A 25,733-nucleotide genomic window follows, 5' to 3' on the forward strand; every position below is an offset into this window, starting at 1 on the left:
ATCCAATGGCCTTTATTAAAGGTTCTTAGCATTGGGATCATTAGTGGTTAAAAGTGGGCGCAGCTCTCTCTCGGTCTGGATTTTTGCTCGGGACCAAGTGCGGTCAACCTAGCATTTCCGAACCTAAAATGCACGTCAATCGGTGGATGGCCCACTTGAGTATGCCCCATCCATCCGTATAATAAAATTCGGATTTTTCTTGATTCATTTTTGGTTCTCAACATTTTATTTATTTTTTTGTTTTGAGTCTTTTGACCAAACTCAACATTTTTACTACTACAACAGTTTCACTAGGTTGTCTTCCAGTGACACCATGGCTAGACGCCATTAACGATTTCTTTACCCCTATTCAGTGTTACAATGAAGGAGATGTATTGTTACTGAATAACCAACACTTCACTGTAAGTAGCAATTGTTCCAATCCTGTTAATTAGGGCATCTGTAGTGAATTAGATTTTCTATTCGGGTTAGGGTTTTGGGCATTGATCAATAATGATACTATTAGGGATTGGAATCCCCGTTAGTAAATTTGTTTTTTTAAGAGATTCAAACTCATTCCCTAGTTCAATTGAAAAATAATGTGATTTTTTTTGTGAGGGGAATTTGCCCTAAGTTGTTTTTGTGGAATTTTTGACATTCAAATTATATATGTTTCATTTGCTCAAATCTTTGCAGGAAATGAAAAGTACAGGAATTGATATGCTTGCAGTGGAGGAGGAGGGCGTTTGCGATGTTAATGTAGGAAATGGCCAGTGCCAGCAGGGTAATGAGCAACATTTGGAAGGGAGCGAAAAACTTGAAGAACCTAAGGTAGGTATAGTATTTAGCTCCCAAGATGATGTTTATCGTTATTATGCAAATTATGGTATTCAACAAGGTTTTCGTGTACATAGAAGATCAACACGATGTGATGATCATGGGATTTTAAAATATTTCACATATGCATGTTCTCGAGAAAAAAAGAGAGTGAGCACATCAAAGAATAGATACTCAAACCTCACTTCAGGAACTAATTGCCAGGCTAAGATAAGAACTATAATGCAGTGTGATGGTAGTTTTATATTGAGCGTTGTTGCGCTTGAGCATAACCATCCGCTGACGCCAGGCGAGACACACTGTTTTAAATATAAGAAGTTGGATCAAGATGCAAAAACAAGAGTACGTCAACAGTCGCGGACAGGTGACATTGTTCAAAGTGGGGTATGTGAAAAGCTAATGGTTGGGGATAAAAGGTCTCGAAATAACTATGGTCAGGTGAAAACATCAATACTTGAGGAAGGTGATGATGCAGTTTTATAGAATTTTTTTGTTAAAATGCAAACTAGTAACTCAAATTTCTTTTATGTGATGGACATGGATGAAGAGTGTACTGTAAGAAACATATTCTGGGCTGATGCAAGGAGTAGGGCAGCGTATGAAGACTTTGGAGATGTTGTTACACTTGACACTTCATGTCTCAGAAATAAATTTGCTCTGCCTTTGGTTCCTTTTGTCGGCGTGAATCATCATGGACAATCTGTTTTATTAGGATATGCTTTGCTGTCAAATGAGGATGTCGGGACATTCTTGTGGTTATTTAAATCTTGGTTGGCATGTATGATGGGAATTCCTCCAAAAGCCATTATCACTGATCAATCCCAAGCTATACAAAAGGCTGTTCAAACTGTCTTTCCTAATGTCCAATATCGGTGGTGCTTATGGCAAGTGATGAAAACGACTCGAGAGAAGCTGAAAGGATGTTCTCAGTACAAAGCTATTAAAATATCTTTGCAGAATTCTGTTTGCGAGTCTACCAGCAAAGATGAGTTTGAAGATGAATGGAGAAAAGTGATTGAGAAATATGGTCTTCATGACAACGAGTGGTTAAAAGAACTGTATGTCGAGCGGCATCGCTGGGTTCCAATTTATACAAAAGAAACTTTTTGGGCAGGAATGTCAACTGCACGACGTAGTGAGAGCAGTTGTGCACTATTCAATGGGCATGTGAACTCCAAAACGACTTTGAAGCAGTTTCTAGAGCAGTATGATAACATTATAAGAAGTAAGGTCGAAAAGGAAAGCCGGGCAGATTATGAATCTCTATATTCAAGGTATGACTGCATGACTCATTATGAGATTGAGAAACAGTTTCAAGAAGTTTACACCAATACAAAATTTAAAGAATTTCAGGATGAGATAATGGGAAAGCTGTATTGTTATACCTCTCTTGTTAAGGAGGAAGACTCTATTTTTGTAATTCAAGTCACCGAGCATGTTAAAGTTGGAGACAATAAGAAGGATGCTAAGTTTATTGTTAACTTCAATGCAGTAGACTGCGAGCTGAATTGCACATGTCATTTGTTCAAGTTTAGCGGGATTATATGCAGGCACGCAGTCTCTGTGCTGACCCAAAGTGAAGTGCAACAAGTGCCATCTAAGTATATTCTCTCTAGATGGAGGAAGGACATTAAACGGAAGTGCTCTTTTGTTAAAGCCAATTACAAAGATTTAGATGTCAACCCAAGTGCGCAGCGATATGATGATATGTGCAAGTGTTTCCATGAAATCGCAACAACGTCAGCAGACTGCAAAGACCAGAGTATCACTGTGATGAATGCTTTACATGAATTAAAAGCAAAAATTGGTATGCCGGTTTAGTCAAAGCAATGTAGTCGCACCTGTTGTTTCGCCAAATGGTGTAAATGCCAACAATCAAAGAAGGCAAGAAATAAGAATCTGCCTAGCTCCGTGACATTAAACGGAAATGCTCTTTTGTTAAAGCCAGTTACAAAGATTTGAGTGTCAATCTAATACGATGAGATGTGCAAGTATTTCCATGAAGTCTCAATGATGTCAGCAGATTGCAAAGACCAGAGTATTAGCGTGATGAATGCTATACATGAACTCAAAGCAAAAATCAGTATGGGGGTGTAGTCAAAGCAAGGTAATTGCACCCATTGCTTCGATAAATGGTGTAAATGCCAACCACGCAAAGAAGCAAGAAATAGGAATCTGCCTGGCTCCGTGTAATTAACAAAATTCAAGTAATGTTTATATTTTGTCGTTTACCCACGAATTTGGTTCTCATTTTTACCTGTCATCAAAAATATTGTATTGCCATTATCCCAACACCAGGATAAAAAAAATAAAATAAAAAAAATAAATCCTGTGGACATCTTTTCTTACTAGCCCCATCGAAATCTGATCTGGGTATACTTAACATTACAGCAATTTCTATACTCCATGGAAAGCAACTGACATTCGGCCCAAGACTCTGGAGAACTATATCAAATTCCGGTTAAAGAAATTTGGTCACTTTGAAGATTGGGGCCGAAGAGCAGTTCCTATGGACTCAACAAGCTTGTAGTTTGTTCAATTTGTTCCCACTATGGACTCAACTAACATGAAAAACGGATGGGCCAACCAACAAAATTATTGATTAGTTGAGTGAGGCAGTAGAACAGACGCGCGCTTGATGGAAAATCGGGCGGTTGAACCAAACACGTTGGCGTGTGATCCAAAACCGCCCGTTTTCCCCTCAAACGCCAATCATGGTTAATTGTTCTAAACTCCCATTTCAATCATTGAGACATTCTTAGAAGATGACAATAGCTGTCTCACACAAACTATTAGCTTCAAAGCAATTTTCAAGTGATCGAGAATGATCAATACGAAACATTCCGAGTCTATATCAAATGACTGTCTCACACAAATCATGTAAGATGTTACCAGGCATTTTCACATGATCATCTTTTGACTTTCGTCAAGAATATACGATGAACTTGGTTAAAGCGAAAGCTTACCAACACATATTTCGAGAAATGGTAAGCGAGTTAAACTCAGCTCGAAATATCAAATGTGTATAATCGAAGTCTATATAGTTATACGACTTTGTATCAAATAGAAGATAGAGTAGATAGACTTTTGAGGGATAGATGAGTTCAAGTCTCCACATACCTTTTGTTGATGAAGTTCCACAAGCTCCCCTTAGTAGTTCTTCTCTTCAATTGATGAACGCCGTGAAGTCTAATGCTTAACTACACTTTCTATCCTAATCTGAGACTTAGCTATAAGTAGACTAGAAATCAAGACTTATAGTTTTAGAAACTAAACTTGACAAACAAGCTTGAGATAGCAACGCTTGCGAGTTCGACCAAGCAGTGCTCTAACAAGCATAGTATGCGTACCTAGTGTGCAAACTATTTTGGTATGATTCAGGTCCGGGAACCTTGTTTGCATACCTAGTATGCGAACGGTTTTAACTGTTAAGGTCCGGGAACCAAGTTTGCATACCAGTATGCGAACGGTTCTACCTGAGTTAGGTCCGGGATGACTTTTTGCGTACCCGTTTACAAATGGCTAGACAAGACCAAAGTCCGGAAACTATAGTTTGCAAACTTAGTGGTTAAAGTTCTAAAATCGGTTATGTATGATACTCATGAACAAATACATTTATGAATTAAGGAATGCAATCTTTGCAAACCATGGCTTAATGTTCATGAATTAATTCTTATATAAGTACTTTGTACGATTACGAATCAATCCGATTTTGTTTCAATTTGTTCATATATATTTGTATGAGATGGTGAACAATTGAACAACTCTATTTGAAACACAATTAGATTCATTTGATTATTTTTCAGGATTGATTGAACATCATATTTGATCTAGAGGTGTTAGATGAATGTGGTTAAGCCAAAAGTAATAATATGGCTAACTTCGGTTAACTGTTATTGAGCCAACTCAATGTACACGTTTAGGTACGGTTACCCATATCTAAATGAAGGTATATTTCATTTGTGTGTAACAAGCTAAGACCATCTAACGGTGGAGAGATATTTCTTTGGTTTAAAGCAAACTTAACTTGAATCTTAAATCAGGATTTCATCTAATGGTGAATACTGAATGCTTTGTTACTAAGTTATCTTAGCTTTGATTGAAAGCAAACCCTGATTTAAAAGACTATATAAGGGAGAACTCTAGCAAATGGAAAACCTAATCCCGAAATTTTCCCGTGTCCTAGTTGCGATTACAGTCGATTCTCCTTTAACCTAGGTTTTTCCAAAACCATTATAGGTTAACGACTTGAAGACTTCATTTGGGATTCGTGAAGCCAGATCCAACTATTTTCTCATTAGTTGCGTATTCTGATCTTACTTGTTCTATCGTATTGAGTATTATCTTCTCTAAGATTTGCTCGAGATTTATCTCCGATAGGTAAGATATAAAAAGTAATCACAAAGCTCTTTGTCTCATTCTTTGTGATTCCATAATAACTTCTTCTACTACCATATAGTTAAGTTATTGTGAGGTGATTGATATTTCTAGGCTGCTCTTCGGGAGTATAAGACCGGATTATCAATTGGTTCCTGTTCACCTTGATTTATCATAAGACGAAGTAAAACTTCATAGGTACTTCTATGGGAGACAAATTTATCTATCAGAATAGACTTATTTGTTGGAGACATATTTGTTTATAAGTCTTCGACTTTGGGTCGTATCAACTCTTAGTTGTGGGTGAGATCATCTAAGGGAATCAAGTGCGCAGAATTCGGTGTGGTTCTATAGGCGTAAGGAACGCGACTGTACCTTAATCGGTGTGAAACTTGGTTACGGCTCAACTACATTCCAGTCTGAAGTTAACTTGTAGTAGGCTAGTGTCTATAGAGGCTTAATATAGTGTGGTGTTCAAAACTGGACTAGGTCCCGGGGTTTTTTCTGCATTTGCAGTTTCCTGGTTAACAAAACTTCTGGTATCTGTGTTATTTCTTTTCCGCATTATATTTGTTTATATAATTGAAATTTCACAGGTTGTGCGTAGTTCGATCAATTGGTAAATCCGACCTTGATCGTTGCATAGGAATTGATTGGCGCTTGGGTATTGGTCTTTGGTACCGTCCAAGTTATTTCTCATATCAATCGGGCTCACAGGTTTTTATCTGTTCAATTGCAGATTGTATGGAGAAATTGAGATATAAATCTTTGATATCTTTCTTGGTTGATCTCACTTAATAAGTTGGTGCTCTCGGAATTATATTAGAGTTAGTCCATACAGATTGCCGAACGAATTATTGAGTGTGGTTGTTATACCCCCGCTTTTTTAATTGGTATCAGAGCATGCAAACACGATAAACCTTATAAGTTTGTGTTTGTTTGATCCTAAAGTCTGTCCTGATGGGAAATCACTTCGGGAAACTTGTTCCGTGCATCTGTAACGCACAACAGAAATCCTCAAATATTTTTCAGAGTTTATTTTCTTCAAGACCTCTGGTCTTTCAAGATAATCTCAAGTCATCTATGACATTGGAAATCTTAGATGATGAAAAACAATCTAAATGAAAAAATAAAGGCTCCTTTAAAAAGGTTTGTTGCAGGAAACGTGTGAACAAAAGCTCAAGAATTTGGGACCTCATTAGACTGCTTCTCAATCTTTTTGAGGAATACTATCATGATGGATAAATTCACAAAGATCTATTTAAGGCTTTTGAAAACGTTTTTAAATCGCTGGAACGACTAATTTCGATTAAGGAAAAGGTTTCTGGTAAAAACTCTGATTCTGTCAATTCATGTATACATGACGTGCAGTCAGGTCTTGTTAACAACTCGGGAAGAATCGATAAAAAGGTTTCTACTGATTTTGTTGCAAGTTACAATTGTTGGAGAACTTCATTCCTTAATCGTAAGAAAATGGAGTCTAAAAGATCAATTAACCATGAGTATCATCATTACTATGATTATACTTCTGGTACATTTCACAAATATCAACAAGAGATGGTACATGAGGGATCTTCTGCCCATCTAGCCTCTTGGTAACAAGATTGGCTTCACCCCATATGTATATAACTTGAGATGGGGCAAGTAACGGGTTGATTAGCATTGTGAATTTTTGTATTATGGGTTAGTTTTGATTTTGGAATATAAAATATTTTTTTACAAGAAAAGCTCATTTGACAGATTCTTTTCTGTCTACCTGAGGTTAAATAAGGTTATGTAGTTTTCTACTACCTTATTTGCCATACTGTGACGTGATTTTCACAGTGTGCGAACCTCATGGTTTTGGCTTAAATTTTGGTCGTTTGAACCTCATAAGAATCCTGCCTTCCTTTTATGTATCACGGAACTTGAACGGGTCCAATCCCATGTCTGGGTTTATAAGGGTTTCAGTACGCATAATCTTCTTCTTCATCTCTTTGTACGCGTACGTGAACAAGGGTGGTTTTAGGGTTCACGTATCAACTCCATTAAAACCAATTTTGGAGGTCTAAAAGAGGCAAAGGCTTGTCATCATCTACAAGGAGAATATCAAGTAAGATTTTCATTCTTTTATTTTTCTCAATTTTTAGGTTTCACGGGGAAAATCAATAATTATGATAAGAATTCAAAGAAGATGTCAAAAAACTTGTTTCATCTTCTCTTATGAGTATGAACATACCAAGTGACCAAGACTCTATTAGAATTAGGTTCATCATTAATTCTAGTAGTAAGATTTTTGAAAATATTTCTTCTAGTGGATTCATACTAGAGAAGAAATTGGTAGAGGAAAGTGGTCATAAATAAGAATTGGTGTGTTTTGAGAAGTTTAATCTTGGTAACATCTTTAATGGTCTTGGTGAAGGTTTTGACACTCACACAAGAATCTTTTATGCTAATATACATGATGTTAATCTTGATTTCTTGGAATTGAAGACTATGATAAGTAGGAAAAGGATTCTAGTTGATAGAAAGTTGATTTCAAAGATTACCGAAATTCCATTGGGTAATCTTCGCCTTCCTAGACTAAGAGGAGAAAGATCATCGTATGAAACCATTTCCAATGGTCTTTGTGGCAAGAATGTTGATTGGATAGAAGGGAAATTTCCTACCCATGTTCTTAGTCTTGCTTTGATGGTTTTCGGAAAACTTGGCATTTCTAATCTTTATCTCTCCACAATTGAGAACTCTCGGTGGAGTCGGGAATTTGTGGAGTTGGTCTATTTCCTTGAATTGGGTGCTCAAGGTCTTGATATTTGTGGATTTATTATTCTTCAAATGGTCTCAATGACGTCATCCAACAAGAAGTTAGGCTTTTCATGCTTGATAATGCTACCATTGGAAACTCGATTGGAACTCCCAAACTTGTTCGTTCTTGTACTTTCAAATGTATGAAAACGAATCTCTACAAAAGACAAAGATGTGATTCTCTTGACAGTTATTTGATGAGTGCCAAATATTGTATATATTTATCCCTTTTTGTTGGCATTTAACTCATCTTTTGCGCATTAATTCTACATTTTATCCCATATTCTGTATTTTCATTGTTTTCAAGAATAAATATTTTTATTAATTAATTTTGCATTTTTAGGTAATAAATAAAGTTCGGATGAGTCGCGGAGCGAAAAGAGCAGAAAAGTAGTGAAAAGCCGGGAGAAATTACGCAAGGAAGCCGCGAAGAATGGTGCGCACAACCTCATTTTCTACACACAAAAGCGCCTCCGTTCTCAGCCATCAGATCAGTTCTCAGAAGCATCCGACGGTCGCTCCTTCATAGAGCATCAAAATCGGAAGTCTCTGCCAAGCACCACAGCGCTGAAATTCCAAGCCTTCAGATTAGATGGTAGTTGAATCCAACGGTCGCTCCTATGCCTGTGCATCAAATCCCGATGATTCCGCCCAACACTACAGCACCTAACTTAATCTAGCACCGTTGACTTCGTTGTGTTCCACATCCAACGGTCGCTACAAACTGCTTCTCTCTTAGCCGTCCGATCTACCTACCATCTCCATATCCAGCAGCTCAGCTCGCCAAACATCGAACCAGATGCTCCCGCTTCACACCCTAGCACCAAACCCTATACTACCACCCAAACACTCCCTCCTTCCCAAAACATCGAACTCATCTTCTCCACCCGACCATTTCCAGAACCACCATCGCCTGCAACTCCACTGCCACCACCAGACCTCGAGCTCCACCACCACCACAACCAGCCGACCAAGAGACCTATCGAACCCCCTAGTCTATCTCTCTCCCTCGTAGCGTCTTCTCACATAGGTGCTAAGATTAAGAGAGGCAGGCTTAGGGTTTCGCTCCAAGATAGGGTTGCAGTGCAAAGAAGACGAAGAATAGGGGATTTCGAGCAGCGTAAAGCCAGTACAAAGCATGGGTTGGGTCGAAATTATCCAATTGGTATGTCAAATTTGATTTTCCCCAAAAATCAATTTAGGGTTATCAACATTAGGGTTTGTAGAAATTTTAGGGATTTGTAAAACTATAAAAGGGGATGTGTAGGAGATGTAAAAACTGTTCTTGGACTAGCCAAGTTTCCACCCAATTTGGGTTAGCTTAATTTCAACTGTTACTGTTATTATCTTGCTCCTGTTACATTGCACTGTTAACCATTTGCATATGTTTTTTACTGTGATGTGTATGATGTTGTTGTGTGTATCTGTTTGATGTTTGTTAGCATGTTCTAATTCACCACTAGGGTGAAGATGAAACCTTAAAGCCACTGTGTAGGAGATTACAATTTTTGCTTTTCATCACTTTGCTCTCACATTGTATGTCAGGCATACTCTGTAGTTAGGATACCCCTGTGACTGAAAGTGCAGCAACCCATGTGAATTGCTTATGGTCCAAACCTCAGACTAGTTATGCTTTAATCAGATAACTAGTACCTTGGGAGGACATTTTGGTTGCAATTGGAATATCCAACTTAGTCTAGGTTAAGAGGTGGAATCAATGCCCTAATTTGCCATCCATCTTCAACTGTTAGTATTGTTTTCTTTCATTTGTTTGGTTTACCTGCATTTTCTGTTTTGCATTTTTTCTGTCACTTTTGCTCCTGCTGCATTTCTTCTATTTGCTACAATTGCTGCTGCAGCTCTTGTGCTGCTGTGCAGTTCTTTTTCTGTCAATTTTGCTGCTGCTGCATTTCTGCAACTGCTGCTGTCAAGCTGCAGCTGCCTTTCTCTTCTACTGCAGCACTTGTGCTGCTTTGCTTCCTCTCCTGCCCTGCAACTGCTGCAGCCCTTGCTCCTGCTGTTGCTTCCCCTGCTAGTGCTGCTGCTGAAGCTGCTGCTGCAATCCTTGCTGTGCACCTGCTCCTGTTGTGCATTGCCCTTGCAGTTGCCAAGCCAAGTCCAAATCAACCCAAAGGCCCAGATTCTTTACTAAAACAGAAGCCCAAGGTCTAGACCAACTGAACCCAAGTTCCAATCCAACTGAACCCAAGTTCCAATCCAACTGAGCCCAATTCAAGCCCAGTTAAGCCCAAGACCTAGTTCATCAACAAAGCCCAGATCACACTTCAGACTGAAGCCCAATTCAGTCATCTGTGGGCTTAACCAAAGCTCATTTGTTAAAGAACAAACCCCAAACTCATTAAGACCCAAACCAATTTAACTGAGGGCTTATTCCATAAAGCCTAAACTCAAAGGCCAAAGCCCATTTGTATTTCAAGAGAACAAACTGAGCCCAAGCTCAGTTCCTTTTATTGGGCATTCAAACCCATTAGAACTCAAAGCCCAATCTAAGCCAAAAGGCTTCTAAGCCCAAAGCAAATCTAGGAACCAATTAGCTAAAACACTTCCGAAACACACCCAATCTCTGTGGATCGACCCGTACTTGCACGAGCTACAACTGACGACCGTGCACTTGCGGTATTACTGTAGGCCCGTTTTCATTGCATCATTTCTACACACCTTTTCGGACCTGCCAAGTTTTTGGCGCCGCTGCCGGGGATTGGTGCTGTGTTTTCTCTGTGTTTTTTATTAGCTATTTTTGCATTTCATTGCATAGCATTTGCATCTGCATCTGCTTCATTTCATTTGCTGTTGGACCTGCTGATTCTGAACCTGTTTTTCCTCTGCTGGGATGCCACTAAGGAAAAGAACCAAAACCCAACTGGGTTTTTGCAACAATATCAGAGCAGCTGGGCTGTGCTACAAAGGTAAGCCTAAACCCATTCAATTGAGAGAACCCAACCTGTGGGCTTCCAAATTTTTTAATTGTGGGCTTGTAATAATTAACCCAATTTTTTTGGGCTTTTTATTTTTCTATTTTGGGTTTGTAATAATTTATTTGTGGGCTTGTTGTTTAATTTGTGGGCTTGTATTTATTTTGTGTGGGCTTGTTTAAATTTTTCCATTGGACTTGTATTTTGGACTCTGGGTTTAAACCCAGCTGAGCTGATAACCGATTGTGGGCCGCAGCCTTCCTTCCATTTCCTTAGAGGCTTGCACAGTGGGCTTGCTCCCATTCAAAAACCAAATTTTACTTTTATTTAAAAAAAAAAAAAAAAAAAAAAAAAAAAAAAAAAATTCTTTTGCTCCCAATTTTAAACCAAATTTCTTTTATATCCCACCAAAACCAAATTTTTCCCAAAAATCCAAACCCATCAAAAACCAAATTTTTGAAAACCCTTTAAAACCAAATAGTGGGCTTTGTGTCATTTCAAAATGGACCAACCTCGTGCTCTCCATGAATACATGTATCCATCAATACAAATTCCATTATCATGTATTGTCTTACCTCAAACCAATAACCCTTTTAAAATAAATGCAAGCATGATACAAATACTTCCTATATTTCGAGGGTTCGATTCTGAGAACCCCTATACTCATGTAAGGGAGTTTGAACAAATTTGTCGGACTATGCAACCTGATCATTGTCCGAAGACTCTCTGAAATTGCGTTTGTTTACATTTTCTTTAAAGAAAGGGCCAAAACATGGTTTTACGGTTTGAGACCACAATCAATCACCACTTGGGAACAACTCACTAATCAATTTTTCCAAAAATTTTTCCACACCATAGGACCATCGCTATTCGTCAAAATATCAATTGTTTTGTCCAATTGGATGAGGAAACTGTTTTTCACTATTTTGAACGTTTTAATGATTTGTTGAGTGAATGTCCGCACCATGGAATTGAGAAGTGGAGACTTGTCGTCATCCTCTATGAGGGACTAGACTTTAAATCTCGAACCATGGTTGAGTCTATGTGTAATGGTGAGTTTATTGATAAATCTGTGGATGATGCATGGAATTTTTTAGCCGAGATTGCAGAAAAAACCCATCAATGGGAATCCGTTAGGGAAACAGGAACAACACCACATGATATGAGTCACCCTATGAATTAGAGTTTTATTCTTGTAATAGCTCCGACCTTAGGATTGAAAATTATCCTAGATTGCAAAATGCCTATCATGATGATGATGATTATGATGTTATGTTAGAAGAACATGTCTATACTGAAAATGTTATGGAACCTTTGGGTTCAAATACATTAGGCTTCTCTGCCCCGACCTTAATGCATGATATTTCTTCTAGTATTCCATGTGATGTTTCCCCTGATGTGCCGATACAAAGAATAAATCTGTTGATGATGTTGATAATTCTGATTGTAATCTTGCCAATGTGATTGATGATGTGAGCATGATGTGACATGTGTAGATGAGTTAGAAGATTTTGATTTGATTGATAATGATATGCCTATTCTCCTACCTAAGTCACAATCTGATGGCCTTCCACCCAACCTAGATTTGGTTTGTACCCATATTGTAAAACCAATTTTTCTGAAAATTCCTAATCTAGGATTGGAACTGTGTGCTTCCCAAGTCCTCTTGGACTATTTTGCTTCAAAATATAACACTTTTAAAGAGCCACAGTTGGAAATTGCATGTTTGCCCATCCCGAAAACAGTCCATTATGAGTTAGACCTTTTGAATCCTGAACCCCTAAAATTGTTAGATTTTGTGCTTAAAAGTAAACCTGTTGAAAATTTGGTTTAGGGGTGATTCATTCGGTTTTTCACTCTCATTCCCATTTAAGTCCAATTTTAGTGTTTTGAAACTTTCTTGTCTCTACACTTTTCTTTTGGGTTGATCCTCAACTCTTTAGATTGTTAGTGTATGGTGAATTTTTGTATATAATCCAGTAGATAAAATTTTAAAAACCCTTTTGTTCCTTTTGTATATATTTTGCTAATCCAATATGATCTCGGCTGAATATGTTGGATTTTTTGCCTTGAATAACGGAGTTTTAATTCTGCTTTCGAAATCGGGTATTCTCTCTCCTTTTACTCTACTCAGCATGTCCCTTTCCATATGTTGCATTTTAATTCTTTCCATATTTTGAAACATGAGGTTGTTTGTTTTTGTTTTCCTTTGGGGGTATAGAGTAGATACCACGATAATATGCTATAATTGGAAAACGAAAAATTCTTTTTAAAAAAAAAAAAAAATTAAAAAAAATCAAAATTCAAAAAAATTAAAAAAATTGAAAAAAATCATAAAAATGGAGCTCATTTACCTTGAAATGTTGACTCTTGTGCAAATATGTATTTTTATTAGGAGTCTTAGTCTAGATATTTAGGCACCCTGATTCTAGCACAATTCACATAGTGATAAGAAATTTGCACGCGCACGATCTACCAATACATGTATGGCCTCGATCTTCAAGGTGTTGGATAGGAAGTTACGATTGCCAATCACTTTAGAATACTGAACGAAACTTGACTAGCTTGTTCTTTGGTTGGTTGGGATAGAAGGTGGAGGTTACATTAAGAAAGACAACCATCGAATTTAACTGGGTGCATCAAAAAGGGCTACCTCTTGCAAAGTGTCATGTAATCTTTTGTTTCCTTTTGTATATGTATCAAAAGTGTTTCCTTGTTCAAAAAAAAAAAAAAAAAAAAAAAAAAAAAAAAAAAAAAAAAATCAGAAAAATACAAAAAAAAAAAAAAAAAAAAAATCAAGTATTTATCAATTCCATCATCTCTTGTTCCAAAAATAAAAGAGATGTCAATGTAAATAAGAGTCATGTAAAGATTTTGTGTTTCGTTGTAATAAGCAAGGAGGGTGTATGCCATTGATGTACAACGCGAGAATTGTGAAATACCTCCAACTCATTCACAATTCTCGTAAAGTCCGGACAGCTAGCTAGATTTCGACCTCAGTTCTTAGCCTGAGAAACTATCTCTTGGTGATTAGTAGTCATAACTTCAGATCTTTCTTTACACATGTGTAGATACACTTTACACTCTTATCACATGTCCTTATTTGTTATCAGTGCTAGGATTGTGCCTTCGATAGCTAGATTGACATCTCCATTTTGCTGTGAGCTTAACTGTTTTGCACATGTCACATTTGATGGAATATGAGCTTATATTTTGTCCTTAGGTTTTGTAGGCACACCTCTGGTAAACCTTCACGAGACTTCAACTCGTCCACTAGGGACACTTAGTGGTTTAAAAGGCTTAGTGCATACGCTAAATGCATTCGAGAGACCAGCGACAGTGGTATAGTTAGGATTTCCTTAGTTTGTTTTACTTGAGGACAAGTAAAATTCAGGTTTGGGGGTATTTGATGAGTGCCAAATATTGTATATATTTATCCCTTTTTGTTGGCATTTAACTCATCTTTTGCGCATTAATTCTACATTTTATCCCATATTCTGTATTTTCATTGTTTTCAAGAATAAATATTTTTATTAATTAATTTTGCATTTTTAGGTAATAAATAAAGTTCGGATGAGTCGCGGAGCGAAAAGAGCAGAAAAGTAGTGAAAAGCCGGGAGAAATACGCAAGGAAGCCGCGAAGAATGGTGCGCACAACCTCATTTTCACACACAAAAGCGCCTCCGTTCTCAGCCATCAGATCAGTTCTCAGAAGCATCCGACGGTCGCTCCTTCATAGAGCATCAAAATCGAAGTCTCTGCCAAGCACCACAGCGCTGAAATTCCAAGCCTTCAGATTAGATGGTAGTTGAATCCAACGGTCGCTCCTATGCCTGTGCATCAAATCCCGATGATTCCGCCCAACACTACAGCACCTAACTTAATCTAGCACCGTTGACTTCGTTGTGTTCCACATCCAACGGTCGCTACAAACTGCTTCTCTCTTAGCCGTCCGATCTACCTACCATCTCCATATCCAGCAGCTCAGCTCGCCAAACATCGAACCAGATGCTCCCCCGCTTCACACCCTACACCAACCCCTACCACCCAAACCTATACTACCACCCCAAATCCCTCCTTCCCAAAACATCGAACTCATCTTCTCCACCCGACCATTTCCAGAACCACCATCGCCTGCAACTCCACTGCCACCACCAGACCTCGAGCTCCACCACCACCACAACCAGCCGACCAAGAGACCTATCGAACCCCCTAGTCTATCTCTCTCCCTCGTAGCGTCTTCTCACATAGGTGCTAAGATTAGAGAGGCAGGCTTAGGGTTTCGCTCCAAGATAGGGTTGCATGCAAAGAAGACGAAGAATAGGGGATTTCGAGCAGCGTAAAGCCAGTACAAAGCATGGGTTGGGTCGAAATTATCCAATTGGTATGTCAAATTTGATTTTCCCCAAAAATCAATTTAGGGTTATCAACATTAGGGTTTGTAGAAATTTTAGGGATTTGTAAAACTATAAAAGGGGATGTGTAGGAGATGTAAAAACTGTTCTTGGACTAGCCAAGTTTCCACCCAATTGGGGTTAGCTTAATTTCAACTGTTACTGTTATTATCTTGCTCCTGTTACATTGCACTGTTAACCATTTGCATATGTTTTTTACTGTGATGTGTATGATGTTGTTGTGTGTATCTGTTTGATGTTTGTTAGCATGTTCTAATTCACCACTAGGGTGAAGATGAAACCTTAAAGCCACTGTGTAGGAGATTACAATTTTTGCTTTTCATCACTTTGCTCTCACATTGTATGTCAGGCATACTCTGTAGTTAGGATACCCCTGTGACTGAAAGTGCAGCAACCCATGTGAATTGCTTATGGTCCAAACCTCAGACTAGTTATGCTTTAATCAGATAACTAGTACCTTGGGAGGACATTTTGGTTGCAATTGGAATATCCAACTTAGTCTAGGTTAAGAGGTGGAATCAATGCCCTAATTTGCCATCCATCTTCAACTGTTAGTATTGTTTTCTTTCATTTGTTTGGTTTACCTGCATTTTCTGTTTTGCATTTTTTTCTGTCACTTTTGCTCCTGCTGCATTTCTTCTATTTGCTACAATTGCTGCTGCAGCTCTTGTGCTGCTGTGCAGTTCTTTTTCTGTCAATTTTGCTGCTGCTGCATTTCTGCAACTGCTGCTGTCAAGCTGCAGCTGCCTTTCTCTTCTACTGCAGCACTTGTGCTGCTTTGCTTCCTCTCCTGCCCTGCAACTGCTGCAGCCCTTGCTCCTGCTGTTGCTTCCCCTGCTAGTGCTGCTGCTGAAGCTGCTGCTGCAATCCTTGCTGTGCACCTGCTCCTGTTGTGCATTGCCCTTGCAGTTGCCAAGCCAAGTCCAAATCAACCCAAAGGCCCAGATTCTTTACTAAAACAGAAGCCCAAGGTCTAGACCAACTGAACCCAAGTTCCAATCCAACTGAACCCAAGTTCCAATCCAACTGAGCCCAATTCAAGCCCAGTTAAGCCCAAGACCTAGTTCATCAACAAAGCCCAGATCACACTTCAGACTGAAGCCCAATTCAGTCATCTGTGGGCTTAACCAAAGCTCATTTGTTAAAGAACAAACCCCAAACTCATTAAGACCCAAACCAATTTAACTGAGGGCTTATTCCATAAAGCCTAAACTCAAAGGCCAAAGCCCATTTGTATTTCAAGAGAACAAACTGAGCCCAAGCTCAGTTCCTTTTATTGGGCATTCAAACCCATTAGAACTCAAAGCCCAATCTAAGCCAAAAGGCTTCTAAGCCCAAAGCAAATCTAGGAACCAATTAGCTAAAACACTTCCGAAACACACCCAATCTCTGTGGATCGACCCGTACTTGCACGAGCTACAACTGACGACCGTGCACTTGCGGTATTACTGTAGGCCCGTTTTCATTGCATCATTTCTACACACCTTTCCGGACCTGCCATTATTGTGATCCAACCACCTCGAGTCTTCTTCATCAAATTTGCAAGGGTGTTCGTAAGATTAATTCCAAGGTAAAATGTGTGCAAGAACAATTATGTGTCATTGCTACAAAGTTTTCCGAAATCAAGGAAGAAATGAAAAAAGTTTAAGCCTCTTGGATGGATTCCGATGATGAAGATGATGATTAGTTTCTCTAACTCTTATCTTTTTCATTTTGTCTAAGAAACTTCTTATGAGAATTTATTCTTGTGTTTTAAGAAGGATAACTAGTTTGGAATACCAAATATTGTGATTACACATAACTATCGCCAACGATTTTCTTCTTGCAATGTTTTTAGATTTATTTATTTAAATTTTAAGTTATTTGGAAGATGATTTTACAGTATTAATCTTTACTATTGGTTTTATATATTGCAAAAATATTTTATGGGATATGTGTGTTTACGTCTGTGAACTATGATTATCTCATATATGCTCAAAAGTTAAGTCTATTGTGTCTTTATGCAAATATTGATAAAAGATAGAATGAACTTTTGAATATTCCGTAGTATTGATGTTTCCCTGATCCACTTTTATGTGAAAGTACTGTATGGCTCCGTAAGTTTTCTTATGTTGAGCATTTCCGATTAAATTAATTTATAAGTTCTTCTTGTGATTAATATATTCGAGTTTTCTGGATACAAATTCATGTTCATATAATTTGTTAATGTCCAAAGAAATCCTTCTTTTCTTGTAAAACTAAGGTCGCTCTTGTCGTTCTTTCGGGAATGACATATTATGGGAGAGAGTTCTTAATTGAACTTGTGTTTAATTGCCAAATCTTTGTGGGGAGTGCGGCTGTGGAATATTGTAGGAGCTATCTTGTATCCTTAAAAACTCATTGATGAATACACTAAGTTTCGACTATGTGAAATCATCGAAACAAAGTTGATATGTTCTCTTTTAGTCATGAATTATCCCTTTGAGAATTTCATTATGATCCTACAGTTTTCGTACCTTTGCCAATTTATATTGACAAAAAGGGGGAGAATTATTTGGTAGTTCACACTACATACATATGTTTTACGCATCATTATGTAAGGGGTTGTGGTTTTCATTGTGAGATGGAAGTATTGACTAAGGGGGAGCGATATATATCGCCGTAGTATTATTGTCAAAGTTGTGATACAACTGGACTTTGATGTTGTGTAATAATACCATGACATTGTATAACAATAAGAAGACAACTTATTGATTATTGTTATGGATACGGATAACAATGATGCTGAGTTGAACACGTTCAGAATCGCTGGAGTACTTGGAGAGGAAAAGAATTCAAGGTATGTTGAAGAGACAAGGAAATCAAGCATGATGGATGAGAAACTACAAAGTTTATTTATTTTTTAATCCATATGTATTGATAGTTTTATCATTAGAATTGACAAAGGGGGAGATTTTTCGAGCATTTCTCGGTCGAACTCGCAGGCGTTGTTATCTCAAGCTTGTTTGTCAAGTTTAGTTGATCAAAACTATAAGTCTTGATTTCTAGTCTACTTATAGCTATGTCTCGAATTAGGATAGAATGTGTAGTTGAGCTTTAGAATTCACGACGTTGATCGATTGAAGACGAAGATCTACTGATGAGAGCTTGGAGGAACTTCATCAACAAAAGGTATGCGGAGACCAAAATTTATCTACCACTCAGAAGTCTATTATATTCTATCTCCTAATGAGCCTAAGTCATATAGCTATATAGACATTTATATCATACACATTTGATATTTCGAGCCGAGTTTATCTCGCTTATCTATTTCTCGAAATATGAGTTGGAAGATTTTTGCTTAAGCTGTGTTCATCATTATTCTTGACAAGTTTAGTTGGAAACAATTTATTTGTTGGAAACTAAATAATAAGTCAAAATATGATCATGTGGAAATTTTCTTGAAACATCATACATGATTTGTGTGAGACAAGCATTTGATGTCGACTTGGAAAGTTTCGTATTGATCATTCGATCATTTGGAAATTACTTAAATCTAATAGTTTGTGTGAAGTAGCTTTTGTCGTCTTTCAAGGATGTTTCAATGATTAAAATGGTAGTTTAGAACATAAACCTTTGTCTGGATACAACACAGTATGCGTACCTAGTATGCAAACTGTTTTGGTAGGATTCAGGTCCGGGAACCTTGTTTACATACCTAGTATGCGAACGGTTTTAACTGTTAAAGTCCGGGAACCAAGTTTGCATACCAATATGTGAACGGTTCTACCTGAGTTAGGTCCGAGACGACTGTTTGCGTACCCGTTTACAAACGGCTAGACAAGACCAAAGTCCGGAAACTATAGTTTGCGTACCAGTTTGCAAACTTAGTGGTTAAAATTCTAAAATCAGTTATGTATGATTTTCATACTCATGAACAAATACATTTATGAATTAAGGAATGCAATGTTTGCAAACCATGGCTTAATGTTCATGAATTAATTCTTATATAAGTACTTTGTACGATTAAGAATCAATCCGATTTTGTTTCAATTTGTTCATATATATTTGTATGAGATGGTGAACAATTGAACAACTCTATTTGAAACACAATTAGATTCATTTGATTATTTTTCAGGATTGATTGAACATCATATTTGATCTAGAGGTGTTAGATGAATGTGGTTAAGCCAAAAGTAATAATATGGCTAACTTCGGTTAACTGTTATTGAGCCAACTCAATATACACGTTTAGGTACGGTTACCCATATCTAAATGAAGGTATATTTCATTTGTGTGTAACAAGCTAAGACCATCTAACAGTGGAGAGATATTGCTTTGGTTTTAACCAAACTTAGCTTGAATCTTAAATCAGGATTTCATCTAACGGTGAATACTGAATGCTTTGTTACTAAGTTATCTTAGCTTTGATTGAAAGAAAACCCCGATTTGAAAGACTATATAAGGGAGAACTCTAGCAACTGGAAAACCTAATCCCGACATTTTCATGTGTCCTAGTTGCGACTAGAGTCGATTCTCCTTTAACCTAGGTTTTTCTAAAACCATTATAGATTAACGACTTGAAGACTTCATTTCGGATACGTGAAGCCAGATCCAACTATTTTCTCTTTAGTTGCGTATTCTGATCTTAATTGTTATATCATATTGAGTATTATCTTCTCTAAGATTTGCTCGAGATTTATCTCTGATAGGTAAGATATAAAAAATAATCACAAAGCTCTCCGTCTCCTTCTTTGAGATTCCACAATAACTACTTCTGCAACCATATATGTGACGGACCGGAAAATTACGCATTTGGCGCATTGCCCTGCAGGACGTGACTCCCACGATGCGTCGTGATGATACTACATTTCGGGCCTTAAAGTTAGGAAAATGCACGTCCATTTTCCCTTGCAAGCATTCTCGTGGAGCATGATGCAACTATTTTATCTTCCACACCATTCCAACTTACCCTTGTTCTGCGAAGGGTTCAAAGCCATAGAGGCTATGGTCGATGCATCTTACATGCATCACTGGATTCCGAGTGTTGTCCAGGTATAAGGCATTCTTGGACTTGCACATAGGCCATTGACGGCCTAATTCCATCTCCCTTAGACTTATGCAGGCTCTGCTACTTGCATACCGATATGAGTTACTTTCCTGGCCATGTCTAATGCACTATTGGTACATGCCTACGTCGAACGCCTTGATAGGAAGTATGAGCATCCATGGAATGGAATGCAACTAGCCTCATCAAGTATGACCAAAATCATCTCTTGCGTCGAGCTACCGAGCCGGATGATATGAGAGGCCAAAGTGCCACAATCATCTCCAAATTAGATGATATGAGCGACAACGTGCTGGACCGGAAATGCTGCAACTCATTGCGGCTGCCTACGTACCCTTCCCTACTCTAAAGGGGTCAAGCACAGAACGTAGTTCATCATCGAAGGCACATAAACTTAAACCAACTCGTTTGCGAGGCCGTGGCCAAGCAATAATGGTAATGGCCTAGTCTGTGTAGGCCGTTTTATCAAAATGCATATACGATATGCATTATCGAACCCGCGACATGGCATAGTAATTCCCATGCTTAACATGTTCCATTGGCAAGTCTACGCAGCTATAAAATGAGGCTTAGAAATCATTTATACTCTTCCGGCTAAGCTATGACGCTTACTTGGTGCATGGTCTGCATATACATCTTCAACCAACTACCCTTCCCTATATATGTTAACTTGAAATTTTTACAACTTAAATTGGGGGAGCAAAAATCATTCATCAACTATCACTTTTACTATTTATGGTTGTTTCCATATATTTCTGAATAACCGTCCAAGATGGTTGTACATTCAGTTCTGGCTCACAGGCCAGTTTCAATTTCCGACCATGATGGTTGAACATCTCCTGATCCAGGTCCACTGAAGAGCCGTGATAGCTGTACATTTCAAAGGCCAGACTGCTCTGGCCTGTTGCACCATTGTGGTGCGATATTGGCCATAGGCCAATGACCTGCATATTGCGCCATTTTGGCGTTACTTTGTTCTAGGCCATCCTCCTCATCGGACTCTGTTGTAGTACTTCGATTGCGATAAATACGGATTCGATGCTCGGACTTGAATAGATTTAAAAACAAAAATATATATACAAAATTGTCACAGGATCAAGAGATACTGGGACTCAGGATTTCACCAATTCTTATACTCATGCGATTCAATTATTAATTCTAGACAATTAAAGCTTATATTGATAACAAATATCGACTCTTACTTTGCCAAACATAGATTTTGTAAGTATTATATGTAAATCATAAGCATGATGCATCAATAATCTCATGGATTAAGCATACATCATCAGACAAAATCACAAATAATCAATAAAAATCATAATTCCATTCATAATAGTGCAAATAGTCATAAAAGAATTAAATAAAATTACTCATGCATAAAGAATGGTGTCCTCCATCATCCCAGTATTGGGGTTTAGCTATTCATATCAATCACGCACTCAACATATTAATTCAAAGCTCAAAGTGTAATTAAAAGAGTCAAAAGTTATAAAATAGTAGTTCTGAGACTCACAAAACACGTCCAGAAAAGAACGACAACAGAAAACTGCAGCGAACTGCGACACCTCTCTTCTGTTGAGCTGCTGAAAATAAGACTGTTCTGAAGCTGCTGAAAATAAGACTGTCCTGGAGAGTCTGTTCTTCGTGTTCTTGAAGCTTTTTAATGGCAGCAGCAGCAGCAGGTGAACATTGCTGCTACTCCTTCTTCTTCGCTCCTCCTGGCTCTGTATCGACCCCAAACTCTTCATCCCCCTTCTCTGACATAAAACCAACTATTTATAGGCTTTAAATCCCCTTGAAACTCGATCAAACCCCTTGGAAATCTCCATTATTCTTTACGGGTTGTTTGAAGAATAATCTTCTTCTTGTTGCGTTACAGGCTGTTTATAGCTATTCTCTCGTCTCAAATATCTTCTAGGACTTTTACCCAACTGTTTTGATGTATATCCCACGCAAGATATCCCATAAATCTCTCAAACTAATCTCAAACCCTAAACAGAAACCGTGTGCACTGTCTTGACTTTGTGTGGATTTTCTGACTTATCCAGCCCAATTAGATGGGTCTAATCGCTTCTAAAAGGTCCCTTATGTCTTGTAGAGTCCGTGGGTACCAAATTTGCCCATTGAATCGCCTCATAGGTCGCTCAAATCCTTGATCCAAAACTGTTGTCGCTGCTGCCTATTCTTCCCGCCAATTTCTGTTTTGAATTTTTGAAGATGACCTCCCCCTATCCAGTTCCGGTGTCCCTTTAGTACATGCTCTGAGATGGGGTGCCCCTTAGTAATTAGGTTACCCCTTATCCAAAGTGAGAGTCCGTATAGTAATTTTCTCCCACGAGCGCAAAAACCACTTTTTAGCCAATTTCGCCGCAAAAGCTTATTTCTCCAAAAATACCTACAGGGACATAAAAAGCCATAATAAATACAAAATCGAGCACTAATAATATAAACAATTGGGACAAATTAGACACATAAATGCGTCTATCAGACTCATGCATCCTTTGATGCGAGATTGGCCTTTGGCCAATATATCTTACAACTTACACCCTCTTGGTGCCATATTGGCCTTGACCAATATGCCCATGTAATATGTCATTTTTGGCAGCGTATTGGCATAGGCCAATCTTCCTTTTTCTACGCAAAAGAGCTTGAGATGAAGCTTCATCTCAAGCCATAGCGCATCTTTTAGCATGCACCATGCTAAAAACACGAAGTGTTACAATATTCACCCTTTTAAAGAATTTCGTCCCCGAAATTCAAAACAAAACTATTATGGACAATCCTTTCACTTTGGATTCCTGAGAAAAAGTCCCATACCGGATGCTCAGAAGTCACAAGGTTTCTTCAGTTTGTCATGGAACATCAATCAGGACTTTCTGAGAAAACGTCCCATACCGCATACTCAGGAATCCAAAAAGAGTCCACAACATTAACAAGAATCTTATTTGGTCAGTGCCAAAAGGATATATCAACAAGGTATCCTGAATTTGCATCACATACTACACATTCAGGGGTCCCTAAGGTTCACTAGGTTGGAGATGTCATCGAAATGACAAGATTTTAGCGCAATACTGTGTGGAACATGATCCAGTTGCCCACCGTCCCTGACGGTCATCCAAGTTGCCACTCGTAAGTGGGATGCTAGCCAGGCCTGACGAGGCACACCGTTGGCCAGTTTCCAACGTGTGGGGATGATCAGTCCCATTGTCTACCCACCGTCCCAGATGGTCTTCCGGATATCCACTCGTAATTGGGGTGCCACTTAGGCCAGGCAAACTCACAGTACTTGAACAAGATCAACTCGATTCGCAAAAGTAACTGGCTTTGCAGTTACTAACACTTCCCGCACAAAGTCGACCTACTCTCCGAATTTAGGTTTTACATAAAAGGAAGTACTCGCTTGACGAGTACACACTCACAGTCCCTAGAGTTTTCTCGGAACTTGCTCTGATACAAACTGAGACGGACCGGAAAATTACGCCTTTGGCGCGTTTCCCTGCAGGCCGTAACTCCCCCAATGCGTCGTGGTGATGCTACGTTCCGAGACTTAAAGATAGGAAAATACACGTCCATTTTCCCTTGCAAGCATGCTCGTGGAGCATGATGAAGCTATTTTAGCTTCCACACCGTTCCAACTTACCCTTGTTCTGCGAAGGGTTCAAATCCATTGAATCTATGGCCGATGCATCTTACATGCATCACTGGCTTCCGAGTGTTGTCCAGGCATAATGCATGCTTGGACTTGCACATAGGACATTTATGGTCTAATTCCATCTCCCTCGGGCTCATGCAGTCTCCGCTACTTGCATACCTATATGAGTTACTTTCCTGGCCATGTCCAATACACTATTGGTACATGCCTACGTCGAATGCCTTGATAGGAAGTATGAGCATCCAAGGAATGGAATGCAACTAGCCTCATCAAGTATGGCCACAATCATCTCTTGCGTTGAGCTACCGATCCAGATGATATGAGAGACCAAAGTGCCGCAATCATCTCCAAATTATATGATATGAGCGATAACGTGCTGGACCGACAATGCTGCAACTCATTGCGGCTGCCTACGTACCCTTCCCTACTATAAAGGGATCAATCACAGACCTTAGTTCATCATCGAAGTGACAGAAACTTAAACCAACTCGTTTGCGAGGCCGTGGCCAAGCAATAATGGTAATGGCCTAATCCGTGTAGGCCGTTTTGTCAAAATGCATATAGGATATGCATTATCGAGCCCGTGGAATGGCATAGTAATTACCATGATTAACATGTTCCATTGGAAAGTCTATGCAGCTATAAAATGAGGCTTAGGCATCATTTATACTCTTTCGGATAAGCTATGAAGCTTACTTGGTGCATGGTCCGCATATGCACCTTCAACCAACTACCCCTTCATATATATGCTAACTTGACATTTTTACAACTTCAATTGGGGGAGGAAAAATCATTCATCAACACCCACTTTTACTATTCATTGTCGTTGCCATATATTTCTGAATAACCGGCCAAGATTGTTGTACATTCAGCTCTGGCTCACAGGTCAGTTCCAATGTCCGGCCATGATGGCTGAACATCTCCTGAGCCTGCTCCACTGAAGGGCCGTGATGGCTGTACATTTCAAAGGCCAGCCTGCTCTGGCCTGTTGCACCATTGTGGTGCGATATTGGCCATAGGCCAATGGCCTGCGTATTGCGTCATTTTGGCGTTACTTTGTTCTAGGTCATCCTCCCCACTGGCCCCATGCATCCTTTAATACGAGATTGGCCTTTGGCCTATGTATCTTACAACTTACACCCTCTTGGTGCCATATTGGCCTTGACCAATATGCCCATGTAATATGAAATTTTTGGAAGCGTATTGGTCTAGGCCAATCTTCCTTTTTCTACGCAACGGAGCTTAAGATGAAGCTTCATCTCAGGCCATGGCGCATCTTTTAGCATGCGCCATGCTAAAAACACGGGGTGTTACAATATAGTTAAGTTATTGTAAGGTGATTGATATTTTAGGCTACTCTTCGGAATTATAAGACCAGATTATCAATTGGTTCCTGTTCACCTAGATTTATCATAAGACGGAACAAAACTTCATAGGTACTTCTGTGGGAGATAAATTTATCTATCATAATAGACTTATCTGTGGGGGACATGTTTGTTTATAAGTCTTCGACTTTGGGTCGTAGCAAATCTTAGTTGTGGGTGAGATCCGCTGAGGTTAACTTGTAGTAGGCTAGTGTTTGTAGCGGCTTGATACAGTATTGTGTTCAAAAATGGACTAGGTCCCTGGGTTTTTTCTGCATTCGCGGTTTCCTTGTTAACAAAACTTCTGGTGTCTGTGTTATTTCTTTTCTGCATTATGTTTGTTTATATAATTGAAATATCACAGGT

General features: G+C 38.7%; 1 protein-coding gene across 1 annotated transcript in view; it reads left to right on the plus strand.

The window, feature by feature from the left end:
- Positions 1-229: 229 nt before the first annotated feature.
- The window catches only part of LOC113275271 (protein FAR-RED IMPAIRED RESPONSE 1-like), a 42,077-nt gene continuing 16,573 nt past the window's right edge, over positions 230-25,733 (plus strand). Inside the window, exon 1 of the mRNA XM_026524745.1 lies at positions 230-401. The gene's annotated coding sequence lies outside the window, so the exon portion shown is untranslated. The remainder of the gene's footprint in view (positions 402-25,733) is intronic.

The sequence above is a fragment of the Papaver somniferum genome, chromosome 4 (assembly GCF_003573695.1).
Source record: "Papaver somniferum cultivar HN1 chromosome 4, ASM357369v1, whole genome shotgun sequence".
In the NCBI taxonomy this organism is placed as follows: Eukaryota; Viridiplantae; Streptophyta; class Magnoliopsida; order Ranunculales; family Papaveraceae; genus Papaver; species Papaver somniferum.